The 26,276-nt window shown below is 38.8% G+C and overlaps 1 pseudogene; it reads right to left on the bottom strand.

The window, feature by feature from the left end:
• Positions 1-1,437: 1,437 nt before the first annotated feature.
• Positions 1,438-23,156, bottom strand: LOC100454896 (keratin, type I cytoskeletal 18-like; annotated as a pseudogene).
• Between the last annotated feature and the right edge of the window lie 3,120 nt (positions 23,157-26,276).

Below are 26,276 nucleotides of genomic sequence, written 5' to 3'. Positions count from 1 at the left end.
TAGGATGGGACAGCCACAGTACTCCACTAACTTCCTCCAAAAACCACTACTCTCCCCCAACCTAACATCTTCAACTCACATCTGTCTACAGCCTCAAATGGGTGTTTGCCTAAACCTGCAAAATTGGTAGAGCTTCTTTGCATGGTGGATTAGCACTTTATTTTAAGAATATGAGCATCACTTGATATCTATAACTCGTTGTGTTATTCTCAGCTTTTGAAGTCAGCTTAAATGAAGATAGAGTTTTAAGAAAACCTCTTGGCTAGTTTATCATCAGCCTTATATAATATAATAAAAAGTTTCCTTCTAGTCATAGAACAGTCTTCCAGAAATAAATTCTGGTTTGAAACCATGTTTACTCATTTTGTGACATTATTAGTGATGCTTTATCAGCCTTTACAGATTGCAAGTCTAGGTTAATGTCCTAACTGGCCACCACTTAATCTGGCTCTGCTGCCAACCATGAAAAGGTTATATTCTAGGAGCCATGTTTTGTTTTAGGCCACCAAGTAGGCAGATTTAATTTAGAGAATTTTTAATGTGTGATGTTCTCTTCTCAGTTGACTGTGAAGGCAAGAGTTAACTTCTGAGCACATTAATCTCAATCACAAAGTTGTTGAATTTATAACCCTTTTGCTTGCCTTGATTAAATAACTGCAAAAGCTGGAAATTGCACTGAGCTTTTTAAAAGCTTAAAGCCCTAGGAGCTTTCATGCACCTTATTTGTCTCTAGATAAATGTGGGTGCAGCATAGCTAAATTGTGGCTGGCTCTGTGAAAAAATATGTGAAACAGCTGCTTTGATATCAACACCTCTAGTGCCTCCTTTTGTTGCCTTCTCTCCTATCAGGAGCACCTAATGCCCACATATTTTCACTAAGACCTGTCCTCTCAGGGTTGAGCCCCGGCTCTGAAACACATTCTCCCTACTTCCTATGAAACTCACCTGTTGTGCCTTTCAATTGTTCTGATAAGTACCTGTTCTGACCCTACAAATAGGGTGCTAGCTTTCCTTACTTCGTTTTCTCTCTTCTTCCCGCAAACTAATAAATTTTTGCTTCTCCACATAAATTCTTTTGGGTTTTCTCAATGAAAATACAGGAAAGAGGAGAAGGAATGGAACATATCACTACATTTATTCTAAAGTGGTAATATCCCTTAATTACAATGCATTATTCATTCCCAGTATATTCAAAGAAATTGGACCTAATGGTATCAACAAGTGGTACACTTGTTACAATTGATGAACTTACATTGACTCATCATTATCACCCAAAATCCATAGTTCACATTACAGTTCACTCTTGGTGTTGCACATTCTAAGACAGTCTTTGGACAAATGAACAATGACATATATCTACCATCACAGTATATTTTTTTGACCTCTGAACTTTTTATTGGCCTCTTGCTCCCCAAAGGGTACCCTGCTTCTGCTGGCTTAATGTCTCAGAACTTTGGTGTCGTTGGTCTCAGACACCACTCTGCCATCCACTATACAGCGGGTAGTGGTGTTTGGATGGTTTCCAAGGATTTGCTGCTGTCCAGGGCATCACCAAGACTGAAGTCCTCACCATTTTCCAGCAGGCAGCGGTAGGTAGCGATCTCAGCCTCCAGCTTGACGTTGACGTTCAGCAGGGCCTGGTACTCCTGGCCCTGGCACTGTCCCTCTGCCCGGGTCTGTGCCAGCTCTAACTCCAGGTGCAGCAAAATCCCATTGAGCTTCTCCATCTGCAGGGTGTAGTGGGCCTTCACCTCCCTCAGGCTGTTCTCCAAGCTGGCCTTCAGATTTCTTACGGAGTCCAGGTCAATCTCCAAGGACTGGACTGTACATCTCAGCTCCAGGAGCGTCATCTCAGTAGCTCCAACCTTGGCGGACTGCATGGTGACCACTGTGGTGCTCTCCTCAATCTGCTGAGACTGATACTTGTCCAGGTCCTCTAGGTTCTTCCGAGCCAGCTCGTCATATTGGGCCCAGATGTCTGCCACGATCTTGGCGGGGTCCTGAGATTTGGGAGCATCTACCTCCACGGTCAACCCAGAGTTGGCAATCTGGGCTTGTAGGCCTTTTACTTCTTCTTCATGGTTCTTCTTCATGAAAAGCAGCTCCTCATTCAGAGCCTCGATCTCTGTCTCCAGCTGCAGCTGAGTGACATTGGTGTCATCAATGACCTTGTGGAGCCCATGGATGTTGCTTTCCACAGACTGGCGCATGGCCAGCTGTGTCTCATACTTGACTCTAAAGTCAGCAGCAGCAAGACAGTCATTGTTGATCTGCAGAACGATGTGGGCATTGTCCACAGTATTTGCAAAGATCTGAGCCCTCAGGTCCTCGATGGTCTTGAAGTAATGGCTCCAATCTTTGACCTGGGATTCCTTCTTCTCCAGGTGCTCCCAGATTTTGCTCTCCAGCTTCCAGTTCTCAGTCTCCAGGCTCCTCACTCTGCCCAGGTAGGTCGTTCAGGCTTTGCAGGGTCTCCTCGTTCTAGATGCCTCCCATTCCTGCCAGGCTCCCGGGCCCCATGCCGTCATGTCCTGGAAGCTGGTGGAGCGGGACATGCAGATCCGGGAACCAGAGCCCCCGACTCCTGCATAGACGCTGGCTGCACTGCTGACTGGCAGGGCACCGTAGCTGGGTGCCAGGACAGAGCCCTGGGACTGGTAATTGGTGGAGAAGGTGGAGCGAGTGGTGAAGCTCATGCTGTCCGGGGAGGAGAGCGAGAGGACAAGACTCAGGCTTTACCGATGACATAATCATATATTTTTATCACCCTAAAAATTCTCTGTGACCTGCCTATTCATTCTCCCACCCCCAACCCCAACTTTTGGCAACAAGTGATCTTTCTACTGGTTCCATAATTGCGCCTTTTCCAGAATGTCATAGAGTTGGAATCGTATAGTAACGTAGCCTTTTCTGATTGACGTCTTTCACTTAATAATATGCATTTAAGTTTTCTTTATGTGTTTTTGTGGCATGGTAGCTTATTTTCTACTGCCAAATAATATTCCACTGTGTGGATTTACCACAGTTTATGTATTCATTCGCCTCTGAAGGAGGTCTTGATTGCTTCCAGGTTTTGACAATTACGAATAAACTTGCTAGAAACATCTATGTGCAGGTTTTTGTGTGGACATAAGTTTTCAACTCCTTGTAGACACCAAAGAGCATGATTGTTGGTTCATATGGTAAATGTTTAATTTTGTAAGAAACTACCAAACATGTTGATAATGGAGGAGGCTATGCATGTGAGAGGCAGGGAGTATGTGGGAAATCTCTGTATATTCTGCTCGGTTTTGCTGGGAACCTAAAACAACTGCTCTACAAACATAAAGTCTGTAAAATAAATAAATAAATGAACATATATATGTATATAAACATATATATATATATAAACACACAGACACACAGACACACACACATACACACACACTATAGGAGAGGCAAATTTTATCCCTACACTCTTAGAGTTTTTTTGGCTAGGCCTGAGAATTAAACTGACATAGACAAATTAGTAGGAGAAAAGCATACAAATTTATTTAATGTTTTACATGATACTTAAGGAAATGAAGGCCCAAAGAAGTGGCAAATTCTAAGTGCTTTTATATTAGGTTCCACAATGGTAACTTTTATGGAAAAGTTACTAAACTATGAGGAGAGGCTAAAGGAAGACATGAATTATTAACAAAGTCTGTTTGTACAGAATTCTCTTGGCCACACTTTTCATCCTTGCTGATGACATTACTTTCCTTCTGACACAGGGAGAACACCTTCCATATGGGGGTTTTATCTCCTGATTTCAGGAAGAAAAAGAGGAGGGCTAGAACACACTTCTTGCACCTACTGTTGTTGGTGGTGATTTTTTTAAGTGCTTTTGGCTCAAAATAATTCTATGCCAAAATGGCATATTTTGGGGTGGCATATTCTGCCATATATACATATACATATACATATACATATACATATACATATACATATACATATACATATATTCTCGCCTCAAACAGGTATGTAGTTCAAAAAGAAAGAAATATTTGAATAACTATTTCAGATAGCTGTGGATATTCTTCTTTTATACTACACCAAAATTCAATATGTGGTGGTTAGTTAAAAGTGAGTTGTAATGCAGCATATGAATCTATATCAGTGACCTTTTGGTACTCTTACATTAAAATCTATTGGTCTGTCTTGCACTTTGATGGAATATTTAACCCATACTTGATTTTGTGACATCATGCATTGACCATTTGGAAAATATTGGTTCACTGAGTTATGCGTGTCTTCCAAATGTTGACGTATTTCATTATCTAATACAAAACATCACATATTTAATATCACCACTAATCTCATCATAGAAGTCTTTAAGTACTGGGAAGCTGTCAAGCTCATAGTTTTGATACAAGTTTTTTAAATGTTCATTTTTACCCAAATGCTTGAATTTTATCATTGGCAACATGTAGTGTAAATTATTTCCCTTAAAGGAATAGGCTCATTTTGTTCATTTTGGAGACCATGTTTGCCAAATCCCCTAGTCTGAATAATGATAGTTTGTCTTAAATTGTTCTTTCAAGTAAAAATGGTTTTCTGTGCACTGGCTAGTTAGGCTCACAAGACAGTCACAGGAATGCCTTTCCTTGGGACATTATATGTTGATATGCAGCTGAAGCACTTCACAGAGGTACTTCTCATTTTGTCCCAGAGAATACTAAAGTGATGCATACTCAATTTTTATTGAATCTTAATTATTAATTTTAACCTTAATAATTTTCATTACTTCATTGTGGATATTATTAAGTGGAATTTAATTTATTTTGTTTTGTTTTGTAATGTAAATGCATGGTGGCGAAGAACATACTGACTTAGGTACAGCTTGGTGCCATTGCTATGATTCTCGCTAAATTGCCAGTATTTTTTACCCACCACTGTTTTTGCACATCAGTAGAAATTTTAGCATGCTAAGAAAAGGCAAACAATATCTTCATGTTATGAAGAACATAATTTTGACCTCATAGAATCCCTGAAAGCTTGTTGGGGACTTCTAGGGACCTGTGGATCACACTTAGAGAGTCTCTGCCATAAACAAACATACAAACAAAACGCAACAACCAAAAGATATTTCAAAATGACTAAAATCCCTTGTTTGTGTTTCTTAAGTATGATGAAATAAACATATATTCAAAACAATGGTTCTAAAAGTGATTTTCCCCTTCCATCCAAAGCTCTCAAATTGTAACTACTCTTGTGCCTTTCTCTCCAACCCTCCTAAAAGCTCCCTCGCTAGTCACTGCCCAAGGTCCTTAAACCCTTTTCTATATACCTCTTACCTGCTTAGTCTCATCTTAAAGGCTCAAAATAACTGGTCAGAAACAGGAGGAAAAATAAGCAGCAGATCATGAGAACACTATAACCCTCTACTTATTGGAAAGGCAATAAGAAAAATGAATGGTCATATATTATTTTTGATGCCATATTTTAAATATTTTTGAGAAGCTGATGGTTATATATTGTGCCAAATATTGACTGTCCATAATGTCAATCTGAATGTCCTTAACTCTTTCCTATATAACAGGGTCTGGAAGCCTGCAAAATACATTGCTTAAACTCTCTCACTGCTAGTGACAAAGCATCTTGCATAATATTTGGAAGGCAGAAGAGAGCACAGCCAATATTCTTCCCCAGCCATGGATGGTAGATGGGGCTGATAGCAAACATGAAGTTTACAGCTCCTTTTGAGTGAGCTCTTGTGAATTACCTACTTGAGTTCTTCAAGCAGCTGTAATCACCAGTCACTTACTGTGGTTCCTCAATTTCCACATTTCTTCAAAGGAAGCAGTGTTTCCATGAACCTTAATTGCCCCAGTCCTCCAACAGTTTTGTAAGTTTTGTAATTCCCTTTGTATTTAGTCATCCCTTCCTGGTAAGCCAAGAGAAGCAAGTACTTTCCTGGGAAAACTCTGACTGATAACAGAGTCTGTTTCCAAAAGTGGTTCCAAGATGCAGAAGCTCAAAGACAGGAATTGGGGATTTAATTATCTAACCTTGTTAAATTGGAAAGCAATTACGACTTCATCACCAATTAAAGATGGGATACTAGCCATCCATGGACAGCAGTGGCAAAATATCTATAGCTTTGAGGAATGAAGTGTTTATTGTGGAAGAGCCTTTGAGAGACTGCTATTACAATAGGATTTTAAGAGGAAATAAAGACTGTAAGGACTATGAAATGGGCTGGCTGCATCTAAATAAAAGGTTAGGATTTCATATTCTCAGTTCAAGGCACAGACAGAGAGCAAGAGAGCTTCTAGGACTGCCCTAAAAATATCTCTTATAGCCATATGGCTAATGTAAAAAAAATTTTTTTCATCTGTAGGTTGGATAATTATAACTGAAATGAAATTCACAGACTTGCCAGGTCTCTTATATAAAAGTTAGGGCATTGATTGAGAAAAAGTGAAAATTGGAATGAGGACATTTGGATAGATTCCAATGACTCTGAGAATCACGAACTTCCAAATGCCTCTCAGCTTTCCCTTTTTCCTATTTGAGATTATCTTCCCTTTGCTTAAAGACCCTGAAACAATTACCTTGTACAAGGATACAGTCATGATTCACCTCCATCACTTCTTATTGCTCCCAGATTCATAACTAGAATCACAGACTAATAGGCTCTGGGAAGGTAAGTACAGAGTCTGACCAAGAAGGATGTAATGCACACATTGAAGAACTGCAAGATTTATATTACCAGGAACCTGGAAAACAATTGTAGGAATGCAATCTAATGATTTTAGACAAGAGAGGGAGAAACAGTTTTGGATATGGGCAAATTTGTTAATGTGGGTGCAGTTACCATAAATTTTAGATTCAATATTTAGTTTGAGGGTTGGGAATAAATCTATAAAGAGTTTTTCAATTGGTTGACTAAAGCCTGACCCAACAATGGGCTTCATTAAATAAAATGTATATAATAAGAAGAAATGCAAAGGATTAGGAAGATTAAATTTTTGGTGTAGATCAACCATATGTGAACTTTCACCCACCCCTTCCTATGGCCCAGAGGACATTCCAATCATGAAGACATTAAGAAATATATCTGTGAAAGGAGAACCAGTATCCTTGAAAACCTCAGTGGTATCTGTCCTTCTGCAGCTCAGAGGTGACAGTATAGTATAACAGTATTCAAATTGGCTACCAGGAGTTACAGAGGCCAATTGACAGCACTTAGCCACCAGAGATAAGGTAGCCAAGAGCATATTATTGAATAAAAGAACAAAGTCCCAATCCAAATAGTTTTATTCACAGATATCTTTCGCAGTGACTTTTTTTTGTCATAGTGTTTATGGAATTCAAATGGTTTTTCAGCCTGATAAAGTCTTAGTTCACCTGTAAAATTTTAAAAAATTAAATCCAGTGTACAGATATCTGACTTAAATAGCCATAATGAAGAGTAGAGGACTCTCACCAGTTTTCAGAAACGAGCCAGTTAATAAGACCCCTTAAAATAAAGGGGAGCTTGGACCTCTTAAGGAAGGATCCAATGAGGTTGCAACAAGAACATAAAATTTCCTTCTAGCGTCTGCCCAAAAAGTAGGGTACCTATTTATCATGATGATCATACTCTGGGGAAAGGAAAATACCTAGATGATTCTAGGTTTCTGGACCCTTGCTCTGAAATGACAAATCTTTAGACAACCCCCAAATTTTAGGACCCACCAGTTAGATTGGGGACTTATGGATGTCAGATAACACACAAAGTTTTGGCTTAACTACATCTTCCAGTGGGCCAAGTGGGTCTCTCATAGTTATTTTCCCAGGTTCCAAAAACATATTTAGCAACTGGCAGAACTCCCACTTCCTGACCCTTGAAGTAAGGGCTATTGTAATAGGAACAGCCAAGAGGAAACCCCTTGAACTACCCCTTTTCTACCAAAGTAATACATTAATAATAATTACACAACCCTGGGAGACTTTCAGAGATTAATATCATCACCAAAAACCTGAAAGTTATAGGGGCGGTGATTTCCATCACATTCACATAAGTCTCCCCTATTTGTCTTGTGCAGAAGAAAGATGAATTTTGGAGAGTAACAGTAAATTATTTTAAACTGAATCAGGTTGTGACACCAATTACAACTACTGCCCCAAAGCGCTATCTTTTTGGAGCAAATCAATGCATCCTCTGGCATCAGGTATGCTACTATTGATCTGGTAAATGCTTTCTTCTATATACCAATTCATAAAGACCACTTGTTGCAAACAGAAATGATGTATTAAGCCTCTGACAAATCCAGATAAGAGAATTACAGTGCAGACCCTTTGAGGTTTTTGAGAAAAATCATGTTCTTTTCCACAGATAATTCTTCTTCTAAAGAATAACTTCTGGAGTACTACTGGATCCAAGCAGAGACTGAATGACTGAACAAGGTCCATCAAACAACCATATAGCCTGAGCTGCCCATCAGGAACTGAAGTTATCTAATGCCACCTACTTGGGTGTCAGCATCAGCACTCTAGAACCAAGTGCAAGCACAGTTGAAGGTTAAACAATGCAGGTTTGAACTGCATGGGTCCACTTAGACGTGGTTTTTTTTTTTTTTTTTTTCAATAAATCTCCCCCACCTCTCTTTCCACCTCCTCCATCTCTTCCCTCTCTGCCACCCCTGAGACAGCAAAACCAACCCCTCCTCTTCCTTCTCCTCTTCAGGCCACTTAATGTGAAGACTATAAGGGTGAAAACCTTTATGATGATCCACTTCCACTTAATGAATAGTAAATATATTTTGTCTTCTTTATGATTTTCTTAGTAACATTTTCTTTTTCTCTAGCTTATTTCATTGTAAATATATAGTATGTGATACATATATCATAGAAAATAGCTGTTAATTATCTGTTTATGTTATTGGTAAGTCTTCAGGCCAATAGTAAGCTACTAGCAGTTAAGTTTTGGGGGAGTCAAAAGACATACACAAATTGTCAGCTGTGCAGGGGTTGATGCCCGTAACTCTCTCATTGTTCAAGGGCCAACAGTAGTATAAACAAGACCATGCTCAAGCAGGCCTTGAAGGCACAGGTAAGCTATGGGAGCAGTTGGCTCAGATTCCCTGGCACCTACTCCCTGCTCGTTGTCACCTCTCCCCTGGCCCACACTCACAGCCCTGTGATTAGTTCCAAGAAAGAAACAACTTGGACCCAATTTTGAGATGATCTGATTTTGAGATAATTCTGCATGGTGTACTGGCACTACCCCCAAATAGAGTGGTACGGCATTTCAGCTTTATTCATGGCTAGTCCTCAAGAGCATAGTGAATGGTCCATGATGGCTATAAGGAGCCACTAAAAGGATAAGAAAGAGATTCTTACATTAGTCTCCCTGATGCCCATATACAACATTACATTTTATGTATCAGAGCTTAAGACTCCAGTGTTTTCCTATCACCCACCCACTGCCATTCCCCTCCACGGCCCCTCACTATGGCTATCATTTATTCACTACTATTCACTAGATGCTCTCCCAGCTTCAGGATTCATTTCAAGATGGTGCTTCTCTCTGAGTGACCTTTCCCACCCAACCTGCAAAACCGTCACCTGATTAAAGCCTTTCTGGATTTGCCACTAATTACCACTCTCTCCCTTTCTTACACCTATATAATTTTTTCTATGTCTTCCCCTGTCTTGCACTTTACACCAATATGCCCTAAATAAGGGGCCTGAAATTCAAACGCTTAAAGAGGTGAGGCAGGTTACTTGAATGTGTGACAAAGGCCTGGCAGTTGCACCTTAAATCCATCGGGTTATTTTTACTTCTCGAAGGGAATATGCTGTCCTCCACATTTCTTAAAACATGGGGTCCTTTGGACCTTTCATTTCCCGCTTTTGTTACAGACATAGGTACAAAAATATTTCCCTAGTGTTTTTTCACACTTGTTAACGAATAGCCACTAAGACTCAATCTCTGTGCTGGGAAAGAGGAACTGGTGACGACTGTGGCAAACTGAAAAACTCATCCTGTCAAAATGGAGAGGCTGCACTCAGTTCCCGGTGAGTGTACGGTGGAATAATGGGGCCAGATCTTGGGGTTTTTTTGTTTTTTGTTTTTGTTGTTGTTGTTGTTTTGTAGAAACTGGAAATTCAGATTTTTATGTGAAATCGTACAATTTCAAGTTTAGCCTCAAATTTGCTACAGCAGTGTGCCAGTCAGAAACTAAAGGAATTCACAGGCAGGAATGGGCCTCCAGGCAACAATTTGCAACTTCTGCCTGTGGTAGCATGAGTTCCTTGAGGGCAAGAAATGGTTCTTATTCACTTGTGTATAAGAGCTCAGGACAATGACTGGAACGTGATACCTTCTCATTAAATATTTCTTACCTTTAGGTAAGTTTTCACGAATCGAATAAAATTGTGTCTTGTCTAATTCTACAGCTAGAAATCCTTAACAAAAGAATTTTTTCTTACTCCTTTTATATACGCCCCAGAGCCTAGCACATCACTTGTACACTGTAGAAGGGAAACACCAACTGTTCGTTAACAGCTTGGTTTGATTTTGCTTATCAGATGAGAAGCAAGATATGTCCTAAGACTTAAGATTAGGGAACATAAGATGGATGATTTTGATAAGGAGAAATAGGTCAAAAGAGATATTAAATGCTGCCCTCAGGAGGTACGATGAAGCATCTCAGTGATTTCTGAACAAGAATATGGGAATATGTGAGAACCCTGGACCTTTGGGGGACTTGGTGACACAATAAACCTTGCTTACTTGACTACTATTTATTTGTTTGTTTGTTTGTTTTTTGTAAATGCACTGCTTGCTAATTTCATTTTTAAAACATCATTATTTTTGAGTTATTACTCTTTGAAAAAATTTATAACTCTGGGCAGTTTTTTCAGTTTGAAAAATTCAAAGAGCAAGTCCCTGGGTCTTGTACAAGTGTCTTCCACCCCAGGTCATAATGAGGCTTAAGGCTTTGCTTCTGCAATACTAAGCTGTGCTATGGCTGCCACTGCTGAATATGACTTATCAGGAAGGCTGCTGATTTATTATGGTCACCTTAAACATAACTTCAAATGTCCACTCTGAATAGAACCATAACATATGAAGAAAGGTTTGCAGAAAAGGCTAAAGAAATGGACTTGTTTTTTGAATTTTTCAAGTTGAGGAAACTCCCCAGACTTATAAATGTTTTCAAAGAGTAATAACTCAAAAATAATGATGTTTTAAAAATGAAATTAGCAGGCAGTGACAAATAAATAATAGCTGCATATCTATTCATATACACTACTGCCATATAATGTGGCTAAAAGTGAAAACGAGAACTGTTTTAAATAAACTACAAAAAGACATAATTTGCTGAGTCAATATTGAGTTACACCCAATTTATTTTAAAAGGATCAATTGTAAATATTTCCTGTTAAATTATCATACCATACATTAAGTATTTGCCTTGTCTAATATATAATGAAAGCATTTTTGCAAATTTTACCATATGTTATAATTCATTTTAGATTCATAATAATGACAATATTTTATTATGCATATACAAAACTCATGAATTTGAAGACCCTATAGAATATGAAAATTTTAGTAAGCAAAACTTTAGTTCCAAAATGTCATTTTATGGGACTTTAGATCTTATTTCTTTGTGATAACCAGCCCCTCACCCTCCCCAACACACATTTCCAATTTTATACCATATAAACAAGAAAATATTCAACTGGATACAGAATTAGGTAATAGTTCTTAGCATATGAACTTACGTCAAAACACCTTAATATCCCACAGTAGTGATGCTACCTTATAAACTGGCACATATTCAATAAAAATTAGCCAGACATGGAGGCGTGTGCCTGTAGTCCCAGCTACTAGGGAGGCTGAGGTAGGAGGAGCACTTGAGCCCAGGAGTTCAAAGCCAGGCTGGGCGAACTAGCCAGAGCTCATCTCAAAAAAATTAATTTAATAAATATTTACTGAATGCCTACTGTGTGTTGGACACTGTAGGCACCAGGACAATATCATTGTACAGACAAAAAAGCCTACCTGGAGCTTAAATTCTAAGCCATTATGATGTTTTTAGCCCCATTTTGCATTTTGTGCTTATTAGATATTCTGAAATAATATTATTTATAATTTATATATGTTTATAATTACAATTATAAAATATAGTGTTTAAGTTTTCAAAGTACTTTCAAATGCAGGCACAAATTGTCTTATTTTGTTTCACTTCATTGTGCTTTGCAGATACTGAGCTTTTTACAAATTGAAGGTTTGTGGCAATGCTATGTTGAGCAAGTCTATCAATCAGCACCATTTTTCCAACAGCATGTGCTCACTCTGTGTAGCTGTGTCACATTTTGAGAATTCTCACAATATTTCAAGACTTTTCATTATTATTAAATCTGTTATGGTAATCTGTATTCAGTGATTTTTGAGGTGACTATTTAAATAGTTTTGGGGTTCCATGAACCACATCCATATAAGATGGCAAACTTAATGGATAAGTGTCATGTGTGTTCTGACTGCTCCACCAATTAGCCTTTTCCCCATCTCTGTCCTCCTCTTCAGACCTCCCTATTCCCTGAGACACAATGATACTGAAACGAGGCCAATAAACAGCCCTACAATGGCTTCTAAGTGTTCAAAAGAAAGAATTGCGCATCTCTCTCACTTTTTTTTTATTCGTTTTTTTATTTCATTATTATTATTACACTTTAAGTTTTAGGGTACATGTGCAGAGTATGCAGGTTTGTTACATATGTATACATGTGCCATGTAAAGCTAGAAATAATTAAGCTTATGAAGAAGGCACATTGAAAGCTGAGATAGGCCAAAAGCAAGGTTTCTTGCATCAAACAGCTGGCCAAGTTGTGAATGCAAAGAAAAAGTTTTTGAAGGAAATGAAAAGTGCTAATCCAGTGAACACACAAATGATAAGAAAGCAAAGCAGCCTTATCACTGATATGGAGAAAGTTTGAATGGCCTGGATAGAAGATCAAATCAGACACAACATCCCTTTAAGCCAAAGCCTAATCCAGAGCAAAGTCCTAACTCTCTTCAAATCTATGAAGAATGAGAGAGGTAACGAAACTGCAGAAGAAAAGTTTAAAGCTACCAGAGGTTGGTTCACGAGGTTTAAGGAAAGGAGCTGTCTTTATAATATAAAAGTGCAAGGGGAAGCAGCAAGTGCTGATGGAGAAGCTGCAGCTAGTTATCCAGAAGATCTAGCTAGGATCATTGACAGGGTGGCTACTCTAAACGATACATTTTCTTTAGGGATGAAACAACTTCCATTGGAAGAAAATGCCACCTAGGACTTTCATAGCTAGAGAGGAGATGTCAATACCCGGCTTCAAATCTTCAAAGGACAGACTGACTCTTGTTACAGATAATGCAGCTGGTGATTTTACATTGAAGCCAATGCTCCTTTACCATTTGAAATATCCTAGGGCCCTAAAGAACGATGCTAAATCTATTCTGCCTGTGCTCTAGAAATGGAGCAACAAAGCCTGGATGGCAGCACATCTATTTACAGCATGGTTTACTCAATATTTTAAGCCCTTTGTTGAGACTTACTTCTCACAAAAAAAAATCTTTCAAAATATTACTGCAGTGACAATGTACCTTTTCACCAAAGAGCTCTGACAGAGATGTACAAGGAGATTGATGTTGGTTTCATGCCTGATAACACAATATCCATTCTTCAGCCTGTGGGATCAAGGAGTAATTTCAACTTTCAAGTGTCATTTAAGAAATACATTTCATAAGGCTATAGAAGCCATAGATGGTGATTCCTCTCATGGATCTGGGCAAATTAAATTGAAAATCTTCTGGAAAACATTCACCATTCTAGATACCACTAAGGACATTCATGATTCGTGAGAGGAGGTTAAAATATCAACGTTAAAGGAATTTGGAAGAAGTTGATTCCAACCCTCATGGGTGATTTTAAGGAGTTCCAGACCAGTGGAGGGAAGTAGCCACAGATGTGGTGGAAATAGCAAGAGAAATAGAATTAGAAATGGAGCCTAAAGATCTGACTGAATTGCTGCAATCTCATGATAAAACGTGAGTGATGAGAAGTTGCTTCTTATGGATGAGCAAAGAAAGTGATTTCTTGAGATGGAATCTACTTCTGGTGAAAATACTGTGAAAATTGTTGAAATGAAAACAAAGTATTACAATAGTACATAAACTTGGTTGTATAAAGCAGCAGAAGGGTTTGAGAAGAGTAAGTTAAGTAACCAACATCAAAGAGCTACAAATTTTTAAAGAAGTTCCACTGTGAGTAAAATGCTATCAAACAGCATCACATATTACAGAAATATCTTTGGTAAAAAAAAAAAAAAAAAAAAAAAAAGTCAATTAATGTGGCTAACTTCATTGTTGTCTGATTTTAAGAAATTGCCATAGCTACCTCAACCTTCCTCAACCACCACGCTGATCAGTCAGCAGCTATCAATATCAAGGCGAGACCCTCCACCGGCAAAAAGATTACAACTCACTGAAGGCTCAGATGATTGTTAGCATTTTTTAGCAATAAAGAACTTTTTAAATTAAGTAGGTTTTTTTTTAGACATAATGCTACTGCACACTTAATAGGCTATACTGTAGTATAAACATAAATTTATATGGATTTGGAAAACAAAAAATTTGCATAACTCCCATGGTTGCAATATCATTTCATTGTAGAGGCCTGAAACTGAACCTGCAATATCTCTGAGGTATGTCTGCACTTTCTCAGTTAATTTTCACATGTCCCTGGCCTTGAAGTAAGCTTGGCAGATATTACTATCTCTCTGTTACTGGTGAGGAAACTGTAGATAATATATTCCTGCAGCCACTGTCCTAGGATTCGTATCATCTCTCTCCAATCTACACAACTGTGAGAGTACTACAAAGAGGTAGTCAGAGGCTGAATAGAAGCTTGAAATAGTTGCCACAAAGAGAGAATGAGAGCAAGAGAGAGAGAAGGAGAAAGTGCTAACTGGAGAAACTTACTAAGAAAGCCAGGAGCAGTTGAGATTAATGGCTGTGGCAGTCATTGACAGTTCATAAATACTAGTATTTGGTTCTTCTCATTCCTGGTACATGATAAGATTTTACTTTTCCAGACCCTTGAGTGCAGGTAAGGCTACCTGAATTTCTTTGGCCAATGAAATATGAACAGAACCTTTCCCCTTGTTTCAGGGGCTGTGGATAGTGAGCCGAGGTGGAGCCTCCATCACCCTGAATCCCTGAATGCCTAAGAGGAGAAGAGCCCCTGCCAGCCCACTCTGGACTTGCAACATATGAAAGAAATTTGTATCATGTCAAGCCCTTGATTTTGAGATCTGTTGTTTTGATTATGTTTTGTTTTGCTTCTTCCTGTTTTAGTTTGCTTGTTACTGCAGCAGAACCTAGGCTACCCTGACTGATAAAAATGATGGCTTTATACTGATATATTTGTCTGGTTGTGGAATTTCTTTTCCTACAATTGTGTTCAGTGGCTCAATTGTAGGCACAGAAAGCAGAGAGTGAATTCATCTGGGGCTAGAATTTTGTCAGGTGATTGTAAGAAAAGGATTTTAGGATTTTGACAAGACAGTGATTGAAACTACAGACCATGAAATCTCAGCTTGACTAGGAGGGAGGTCAAGCAAGAGGAGGCCAGTGAACAAAGAGAAAGTAGAAGGGTCAATGGACTGGCTATTTTGATAAAGTGGACACTTATTTGTAGAAAAAGTACACGAATAGTCAAACTTTTAAAATAAGGAGTTATGATTGAATCACAAGTTTATTTAATTAGAGATTTTTGAAGGTTCTGAGGTTCTGGCAAAATCTCTGGTCATGACAAGGTATAAGATGTGAAAATGGAACTGAATGACTCAGCTGGAGAGATGTTTAAACAACTGAGGTCATAGAATGGAGAGGCTGTGTGTTAAGCAGGCCAGCCACATGCATACTTGAATTCCTCACATGCACATTTGGATGGTGGCAGGAATTAAGGTAGAGAGGAAGACAGTGAGCTTGTTACCAATGTCATCAGTTCATGAGTGGGGAAGAGAAGTAAGTGGGCTACAGGCCCTACCTTTCAATTCTGAGCTTCACAGGGTATGGCAGAGAAAAAGCAGCCTCTAAGCAAAAAGGCTGTGGGACAAGTGATCTTACAAGGTGACGGTCAAATTTCTGTGGAGGTGAAAAGATTGAGGGACTGTTGCCTGAAGAAGTGGATGAAGGCCATGATTTGGAGCCATGGAAGAAGAGTTTAAATGGCTCAAGGGAAGAGTTTAACAGGTGTGGGAGAAAGTGAGAAACTGGACCAGGGAGAAGAAGGACAAAGCATTATTAGGATGAAAGTCAGCGAGGTGAAGCATGACCAGAAGGGTGTCCTTGGCAGTGGCCAAGGAAAATAGGCATTTGAGGCAAGGAGGAATTAGGTGGCTCTTAGGGCTGTGAAGAAGGTGGAGCCAGTTAGGACAGTGTGCTCTCAGAGTCTTTTGTGCTCAACTGTGTGCTGGCAGGGAGGACTAGTAGCTATGCTCTGTAAATGCACATTTCTTTTTTGCAAGCACGGATCTCATACAGGCTTAAAGGCCTGTACCTGTCAAGGGATGCTTTCAGGAAACTGATCTTTGTTTTATTCAATCTCAAACAAAATACTCCGCGAAGTGTTAAGATTGTTTTGCACTGGTTGCTATAAGTCAGTCTCCAGAACAATCAGGTAGGAGATGATTAATCCAAACCTCTCATTTATTAGATGAGAAAACTGAGGCCCTAAGAATGGTCCAGACCGTACCAATATTTTTTCATAGAGCTGGGTCTGCAGCTCAGGTCTCCTCTCTCTTGTCCTCTCTCCACTCTAAATATCCAGTCTCCTGGAAGAGCAATGGCAGGCCATTGTCACAGGATAATAACTGATAGTTACAGCTAATACTTGTTGAGAATTCACCAATAGCCAAGCTCTGCACATTACAGCTAATTCTCCTAACAACCCCATGTGATGTAGGCCCTGTCATTATCTTTATTCTAATACCTATGTGACCACCCAGGATTAAAGAAGTTAAGTGACCAAGATCACACAGCTACGAAGTGGCAGATCTGGAATTCACCCTTCCATTCCAGAGGCCTCACTCAGCCAATACAGTATGCTTTATCAGTCACTGTCACATGTGTTATGGCTTGCTCATTCTCCTTTTTTACTGGAGTCAGATAGAAAAGTAGTGGGTTTTCTCCTTGCTAAATATATAATTTCACATATCAGTACATGCTCTACTCAGACACCTACATAACTTGGGTGTGCAAACACCTGTTTGGGGACAGGTTCTTCCTGAACATCTCTTGGCTATCAGTTTCAGGAGCTACTCACTTCTGGGGAATAAATCAAAAAAGGAGAAGGGTATAAATATAAGTGTGAAACACTACATTTTTTAAGATTTATTTTGGTTTCTGAATTCATCAGTATTATCTGAGAATGGTACCTGCTTCCTCTTTCATTGTAGGAAAGTTCCAGAGTGGCTTTAAAGCTGCTTGCATTTGTGGAGTTCTTAGGTAGTCATCCAAAGTTTCCACAGTTTGGGGAGAGCTGTACTGAAGTCAGCTTTAGGATAAAACTGGAGAAGGTGGTAGAGCAGGCAGGCACACATCCAAGATGTCTGCTGTTTCCTAAAGTCTCTTCCAAGACAGAGAATCTCTGACTAGCAGGAGAGAAGGGCTGTCAGTTGCAGCGGAAGCCAGTCTGCTTCTTGGCACAGGTGGTAGTTATTCAGCAAATGTTTAGTGAAGTCCTTTTGTGTTTTAGGCATGTGCTAGGTGCTCTTCAGGAAATCACATTCCCACTGGGCAGACGAAATAAGTGAACAGGAACCTGTAATGCTATGTGGCAATTTCTACACGATGAGCGCATGCAGGGTGTTAGGGAAACCCAGAGGAGCAGCTTGGGCATCCTCAGAAGCCTCCTTCCAAGAGATATCATGGAACCACGATGACACGAAAGCAACCATCTTCCCTCAGAGAAGCATACTAAGCATATCATTGGGGAATTTATTAGTTTTTATTCATCAGGACAGGCAAGGTCACATTTTGATCATGAACTGATGTTTGTATGCAGGTCCTGGAAACTATACCGTGCACTAGAGGAAAATTGGCAAAGCAAGATACTAAATTCGTTTCCCCAACCTTTCACTATTAATAAAGTTACCATCTTTTGTTTCCCTGCCACTTGGAAGCCATGCGGAATTGCCTCTGAATTGTTTCAATGATGTGCTGTTTTGTTCCTTTGAGTACTCCATACTTTAGGTGCCAATTTACCCTTTCCTCTGATAAAGAACAGTCAGAAAAAAGAACAAGAGGAATGGCTGAACAATTGAAAAACCAGCATATTGAAAAGGTCATGGCACCACCACATACTATTTCAATTTCTAAATGTTTTAGGCATTGTAAGTCGTTTTTGACACTCTATTCTACTGACAAATACTAAAAAGGGAGTGGGAAGGGCACATATTACTTCAACTGCTTGTAAAACATGATGAGAAGAGTAGAAATGGTACCCAACTAATCCATTATTTATGTAGCATTTTCATCTGAGGTCTGTTTTGGAATTGTCTTTCTGTGAGAAAAGGTAACAGTTGTAACCTAGTGGTTACCACAGTGATAGACAAGAAACTAGGCATTCCTCTAAGTAAGCCAACATTTAAACCTTCTTTTTTCTTCTTCTTATTTATATTACAGGTTCTCATAGAGCATGTGCTTAGCAACTGATTTGCTTCCCAGAAACTTTCAACTAGCCCAGTAGTAATTAATATTTGCCCAGAGTTATCACTATACAAAGTGGTTATGGTGGACAGTGTTACCCAGTCTCCTTCTGTCTCTTGGTCTCTCCCAACAGAGGCTGAAAAACCAAATCCTGTTGAATCTCCCTTGCACACGGTGGGGAGCCATGCCATCCAGTTCTGGACTATAACATGTAAGTGAAAGTGTGCTGAGAGAGTTCTGAGAAGAGGGAAACAGAAAAAGCCAATGCACCCTTTTACTTTCTTCCTGAATGGGACTTGGGAATGATTTCTAGAGATTCAGCAGCTATCTTTGTGACCATGGAGCAATTAGCCAACTTGCTAAGGAAGCTGGAATAGAAAGATAAAAGGATCCTGAGTCATTGATGTTGCCATGGAGCTCTATACTTGCCTACCTACCTGGGAGAAAAGGATGAACTCCTGTTTGTTCAACGTATTGGAATTTTGATTTTCTGGTACTTGTAGTTGGGCCAATATTTAGGTTCTAGGAGTCTCAAATTCTTTGTGTTTTTTCCACAATTTCTTTGTCCCTCTCTGTAATAAGAATTTAAACTTACATTGGAAGGGAAGACAAATGATCCATTAGTAAATTATTTGATCTAATTATTGAATGACTTCAGGCTCTTCTCTCTCTCTTCAATTACTAAAGTAGTTGGTGCATCATGTCTCTGCTTCCTCTCTTTGGGGTGCCATATTTATGCAGTGTTTTTCCTGTAAAGTTAAAGAGCCTAGTGTTAAATTAAAACTAGACATATAAAAATTTCTCTGAAAGCAGGAAACAACAATGAACCTTTCTCATAACTAGACATATGGGCAGTATTATGAATATATCTTATTGAAGGTAGTCAAAATGAGCAGTCAAAGTGAGCAGTTCATCCTATAGCAGACGCTGCTGGTGGCCAATCCAAGATTCTTTTCTCTTTCCCTTGCCAGCAGAGCAAAGTGTCTGTGTATCCTTCCTCCCGTGACTGAAGAGATTCCCCAGTTACAGGGCTTCTGTCAAATCCAATCATAGCAGCTCCATTCCGCTTGCCAGTGGTTGGCCTGGGCGTTACCTAGTTCTGATCAATAAGACATGAGAAAAGGTCTTCTAGAGAAAATGATTTCCTCTTCGTCTGTACATTATTGGATCTGGCTGTAACTCCTATCCTGTGACCAGACAAAGCCAACTCACTATGGATGGCAGAGGATTAAAAGGGAAAACCCAGATCCTTGATGATAGTGTTGAGCCACTGAATGTAATCCTGAAATTCTTCTAACTTTAGACATCTTTTTGTGCTAGATACTACATTTTTTAATTGTTTAAGCAAAATCGAGTCAACTTAAGGCACTGTATCTGACTACACAGTTTCCTAATCACAGTGAAGATTTGGCACGATTAAAAAGCACAGCAGGTTGGCTGCTCTCTGGGACCACCCAGCATCAGACAACATGAGGAAGCTCCCTTCAGGCAAGACCTGAAAATCTCCCTGCCTACTGGTTCTTCCAGGTGGTCTGAACATTCATTACTGCTCCACACAATAGCCATGGCGTGACCCCTGGCTGGAGAAATCCAGCAGACAAATTGAAAAACTGAATCTAACTAATGTGAAGTAGAATTGCTTAAAATAGAATAGTTACTGCTGTTAGCTGAACTGAGTAGGTTATAGAACACACTTCAGTTTGTGCAACAAAGTCTAAATGGTTTATCTTTTTAAGAATTAACACAATGTTTGGGTATTTTACTTTTTTTTTTTTTTTGAGACGGAATCTCGCTCTGTCGCCCAGCCTGGAGTGCAGTGGCGCGATCTCGGCTCACTGCAAGCTCCGCCTCCTGGGTTGACGCCATTCTCCCGCCTCAGCCTCCCGAGTGGCTGGGACTACAGGCGCCTGCCACCACGCCCGGCTAATTTTTTGCATTTTTAGTAGAGACGGGGTTTCACCGTGTTAGCCAGGATGGTCTTGATCTCCTGACCTCGTGATCAGCCCGCCTCAGCCTCCGAAAGTGCTGGGATTACAGGCGTGAGCCACCGCGCCCAGCCCGGGTATTTTACTTTCTTGAAAACAAGATAGTGGGCCAGATGCAGTGGCTCACGCCTGTAATCCTAACACTTTGGGAGGCCGAGGAGGCGGGTGGATCACATGAGGTCAGGAGTTCGAGACCTGCCTGACCTAGATGGTGAAACCCCGTCTCTACTAAAAATACAAAATTAGTCCGACATGGTGGCACGTGCCTTTAATCCCAGTTACTCCTGAGACAGGAGAATAGCTGGAACCCGGGAGGCAGAGGTTGCAGTGAGCCAAGATCATGCCATTGCACTCCAGGCTGGGCAACAAGAGTGCAACTCCGTCTCAAAAAAAAAAAAAAAGATGGTGTAGAATATGAGTCTGGTTTTGAGTGAAAGCTGCCAGGATTCAAATCCCATCATTAACCACTATTACATTGAGCAAGTTTATAGTACTTTTCTGTGCCTCCGTTTCCCCATCTATAAAATGGGCATAATAATAGCACTTTATAAGTAATAATGGACATAAAAATAACAACTGCAGAGAGTTGTTGTGAGGATCTAATCATTTTTATTACATAGTAGGTGCTATGTAATTGTTAGCTAGTATCATTATGCATGGGCTGAATTGCAGACGTCTTTTCTTTCTTCACTGTCCTCTTGGGTGACAAGTAGTCTTGCATTCATTAAACTCTGAATTAATGCTGCTTGAATTTAAGTTTTCTATGCCTGTCTCTGGAAAATTTTGACTATAATATGATTTACCTAATAATTATCTACTTCATGACAGGAGAAAATAATATCTTGAATATGCATTGTGCTATGTTCTATCTTTTATAATTAATGCTGTTACTACTAATAGCATCACTAAAAAGTGCTTTTGATCATAGAATCCTTACTTTTGTAACCTGGTAAATAAGTCCTGGATTGCCTTAATCTTAATTTTTAAGGTTACGTAAGTGATAATTTATTCCTGTAAAAGACTGTGGTAATTTCCCTCACTTGAGCTCATATTTCCCAGTGATCATTATTCTTGTAGTAGCTATCATTCACCTCTATGCTGTAATTTAAAATTTTCCCCTCAAAATGTAGCCATGACCCTGACAAATGCTTTCTCAGTGGGATATCTTTCCTCAACAGTCTAACATTCTACTCTTCTTTGCATATAATTTAATTTTACTCTTTGGAGAAAATTGTCTCTAAATATCCTGAAAGCAAAAAGTCTGGAAGGAAAATTATAGTACCTGGGTTTTCTTTCTAAGCATTTGAACTGCAGAATTCTACAGCAGAATAAAGACTCTTGTTTATTACAGGCATCTTATCTGTAGAAAACAGTACTCACACTTTTAGATAAGACCACTGGCTGTTTTGGTGTTAAACCTGTAATTACACTGTAAAGATTAATCTCCAATTTTCTTGTCTAATTTTTTTTATTTGATATAGCTTTGGTTTTTTTCCATAAATTCTTAACCATAAATAAACTTATAAGTACTGACATTATTTTTCCTGCATAAAAATCCTTTATTTATTCATTTAAAATTATACTGCCTAGTTTATTATACCAGGTGTTATATTAAGCACTGGGGACACAAAAATGAAGTGAACGTAGACTGTATTTTCTATAATTTCTGTAATTAATAAGACTATTAGAAGTGGTAATACACATAATCACCTCTTAGCTATTAGAGTACAAGAGAATGGCATAAATACTACCTAAATAACATGCAAATTATGTATCTATCTAAATTGCTAGCTTCTACAAGAAACATATTTTTCTAAATGTTAAAAGAAATAACAAAAGTTGTGCTGTGTTGTATTTAAAAGTTCCCAAAGAAAAATCAGGGGCCAATTTAAGAATGATCCCCCCAAAATTTGGGAAGATCCACACTGGTTGCAACATTTTGCGAAACGTAGAAATTCCATCCATTATAGAATGGCAAGACTGAAAATGTGGAATAACACTAAAATCATGCAACAGACATGTGATAATTTGCTCGTGACCAAGGAAACAGGGTCATAAATGTTGCAAGGGTAATAGTTTGGTTATTTTTTTTTAATTGATGGGAGAGAGAAAAAAATGGCAACACGTTCTATATGACAGGGGAGAAGGCCGAGAGGGCCTGAGAGACCCTGTAGATAACAAGTAACAAGAGCTTATCTCTGAGAGATTTAGAACATTAATTAAAAGTCACCATTCCATCAGCAAGAAACCCTACCTACAGGCACAGCCTGAACCCCAGAGTTTGGGAAGCGGGGCAGCTCGTGGGCATCTGATTCTAGAGGAAGGAAGGGAGAATTAGATGACAATGATGATGATGAATAGCTAGCTCTTAGGGCATCTACTATATGGCAGGCTCTGTGTCAGTGCTTACCTATCATTTCATTTACATCCTCCTCTGAATGATCCTCGGAGATCATTATTACCAATGAGAAAACTGACAAGCAGAGAGGCCGTAAGACTTGTGCAAGCTCACTGTTGAATCCTAATCTGCAGTTTGGAATCTCCTAGAGCCTCTCTCACTCGGGACATCTCTTCAGTGTCTCCTTCAAAGATTCTCCTTTCCTTCTTCCAACCTTATTTACATATCTGCATCCGGTGGATACTCTTCTAGGTCCAGCCAGAGCTACTAAAGGGGCCTTCAGGGAACACAGCTGCCTTTTCTGGCTGTAGGAATTTAACTCCCCCTGTCTGCACAAGAAGCAGATCAGTGCTGACTCATGTTTAAGCAATATTCATGCAAAATAACTACATCTCTCAAAGACAACTAATGTTATTTAGGGGCTGATCACCCAGTCTGTGGACTGAGGGTGGATGATGAAACCTCGTCAATAATGTTACTTTGAAGTCATAGAGAATCTTTCATCTAAAAGGGCTTTGTAGTTAAGAGATGAGTGATTACTTAGATTTTTAGTAAGTTCTAGGTTGGAGCTGAGAAAATAAATTAGAGTTATGGATTTCCATAACATATTTTAGTACAATGTATTTATGATAATTTCTACTTTCTATCCTGAACTTTTCTAAGTATTCAAGAAAAGTTTAAAGCGTTACAGCCGTTCCTTTAGTTGAGAGTTTAGCAACACGGTTTTGCTAAGTTCTTATAAATTAATAAGGATAATAACTAATGTTTTCACAGTGCTTTTAAATTTATAGTCCTCTTTCCCTGGCAGATAAGAATATTGCTTAATTTCTCAGATGGAAAAACAAAGGTGGATGATATACCCAGGTTCGCCCAGCTAATAAGAGTCAAGTCTGGTCCTTCCTACTGTGCATGAAAGACCTGTCTCCTGCCTCCCACTGCCCTCAGTTGCCAGCATATGATATATTCCTTAGATAGTGAGTTAGCTCTTCAAGTCAGAGATGTTGCTTGGCAATAGATGGGTGTTCAAAACTGTTTGTTTAATAAGTAAGTAAATGAATAGTAAAGCATTCTTACTTAAATTGTTTCCATTTAGCTCATTTCCATATTTCATATTACACCCACTCTCCTGTCATAAGCAGAAGCCTACCTGTATAGAAAGAAAATGAGATCCAGAGAGGTTGATTAAGTGCCTAGAGTCCTATAAGTGATTTAGTAGCAGAACAAGAAACACCGAGCTCCAATTCTATCGCATCTGAATCAATCTTTGCCAGTCTACTTCCAGCCTCCTCTGTTTTTCAGTGCATGCACTCTCCTGATAATAGGTAACCAAGAAATGTTTTCTTTCTAGGATACCTAGCCACAAATACATTTAATGGAAGAGCATGACACATACTATGTTAACAAGATAGCACTTGTTGCTGACTGTTTCCCATTTGGATCTCAACATCTCAATCTAACTGGACGGCATCAGTAAGGATTGTTGATGATCAAGTATCAGGCAAACAACTCCATTTAAAACATTACTCACACTAAAAAAAAAAAAAAAAAATGGACTTGTGGAAAATAACTAGTATAGATTTTTAAATAAAGCTAAAGAATTTCACACAATTGCATATAGATAGTGGCAACTTGCATTAAGTGAAACACATTATTTGGATTTGTATAAAAATAAGAAAAACGAGTAATAAATATTTCTAGTTTAAAAAGAGTCTCTAGCTCCACAAAACATACTGTTAGTAACAATAGAAAAAAAACGGATATTTCTCATAAGAGGGTAGTAATTCCTTATTTTAATGGAGTAAGTAGTAATCAAGATGATCCAAATTAATTTTCTTTTCTAAAAAAGATAAGTTGCTTTGAATAAATACAGAGCAGTGGGATTGCTGGATAATGCAATAGTTCTATTTTTAATTTCCTGAGGACCCTCCATACCGTTCTCCATAATGACTGTACTGATTTACATTCCCACGAACAGTGTACAAGGGTTCCCTTTTCTCCACATCCTTGCCAACACTTGTTATTCTTTGTCTTTTTTATGATAGCTATTCTAACAGGTATAATGTGATTTGTCATTAGATATCTGCACTTCCATGTTCATTGCAGCATTATTCACAATAGCCAAGATATGGAAACAAAGTGTCCACTAACAGATGAATGAATAAAGAAACTTCAGCCCAGAGCAATCTACAGATTCAATGCAATCTCTCTCAAAATGCCAATGACATTTTTCACAGAAATATTTTTAAAATCCCAAAATTTGTATCAAGCCACAAAAGGCCCCAAATAGTCAAAGCAATCATGACTAAAAGGAATAAAGCTGCAGGCATCATACTATCAAACCTCAAAATATACTACAAGCTGCAGTAACAAAAACAGCATGGTGCTAGCATAAAAACAGACACAGAGACCAATGGAGGAGAATAGCGCACAGAGCAATTAATTCATGTAGCTACAGCCAAATGACTTTTGACAAAGACATCAAGAACATACATTGGGGAAAGGACAGTCGCTTCAATAAATGGTGCTGGGAAAACTGGAGATTCATATGCAGAAGAATGAAACTAGACTCTCTCCTTTCACTTTATATAAAAATCAACTCAAAATGAATCCAAGACCTGAAACTATAAAACTACTGGAATAAAGCATACTGAAAATGCTACAGAACATTCGCCTGGGAAAAGATTTTATGAATAAGACCTCAAAAGCACAGGCAACATAAGCACAAATAAACAAATGGGATTATATGAAACTAAAAGGCTTTTGCACAATAAAGGAAAGAATCATAGAGTGAAAAGACAATCTACAGAATGAGAGAAAATATTTGTGAACTACTCATCCAACAGAGATTAATATCCAGAATATATAAAAAACTCAAAGAACTCAACAGCGAAGCAAACAAAGAAACAAACAATCCGATTTAAAAATGAGCCAATTGCAGCACTATTACAATAGCAGACTTGGAATCAACCGAAATGCTCATCAATGATAGACTGGATAAAGAAAATGTGGCACATATACACCATGGAATACTATGCAGCCATAAAAAAGAATGAGTTCATGTCCTTTGCAAGTACATGGATGAAGCTGGAAACCATCATTCTCAACAAACTAACACAGGAACAGAAAACCAAACACTGCATGTTCTCACACATAAGTGGGAGTTGAAGAATGAGAACAC

Source organism: Pongo abelii, chromosome 4 (genome assembly GCF_028885655.2).
Source record: "Pongo abelii isolate AG06213 chromosome 4, NHGRI_mPonAbe1-v2.0_pri, whole genome shotgun sequence".
Classification (NCBI taxonomy): Eukaryota; Metazoa; Chordata; class Mammalia; order Primates; family Hominidae; genus Pongo; species Pongo abelii.
Note: the sequence above shows the minus strand (reverse complement) of the source record. Positions and strands in the feature narration are given on the sequence as shown.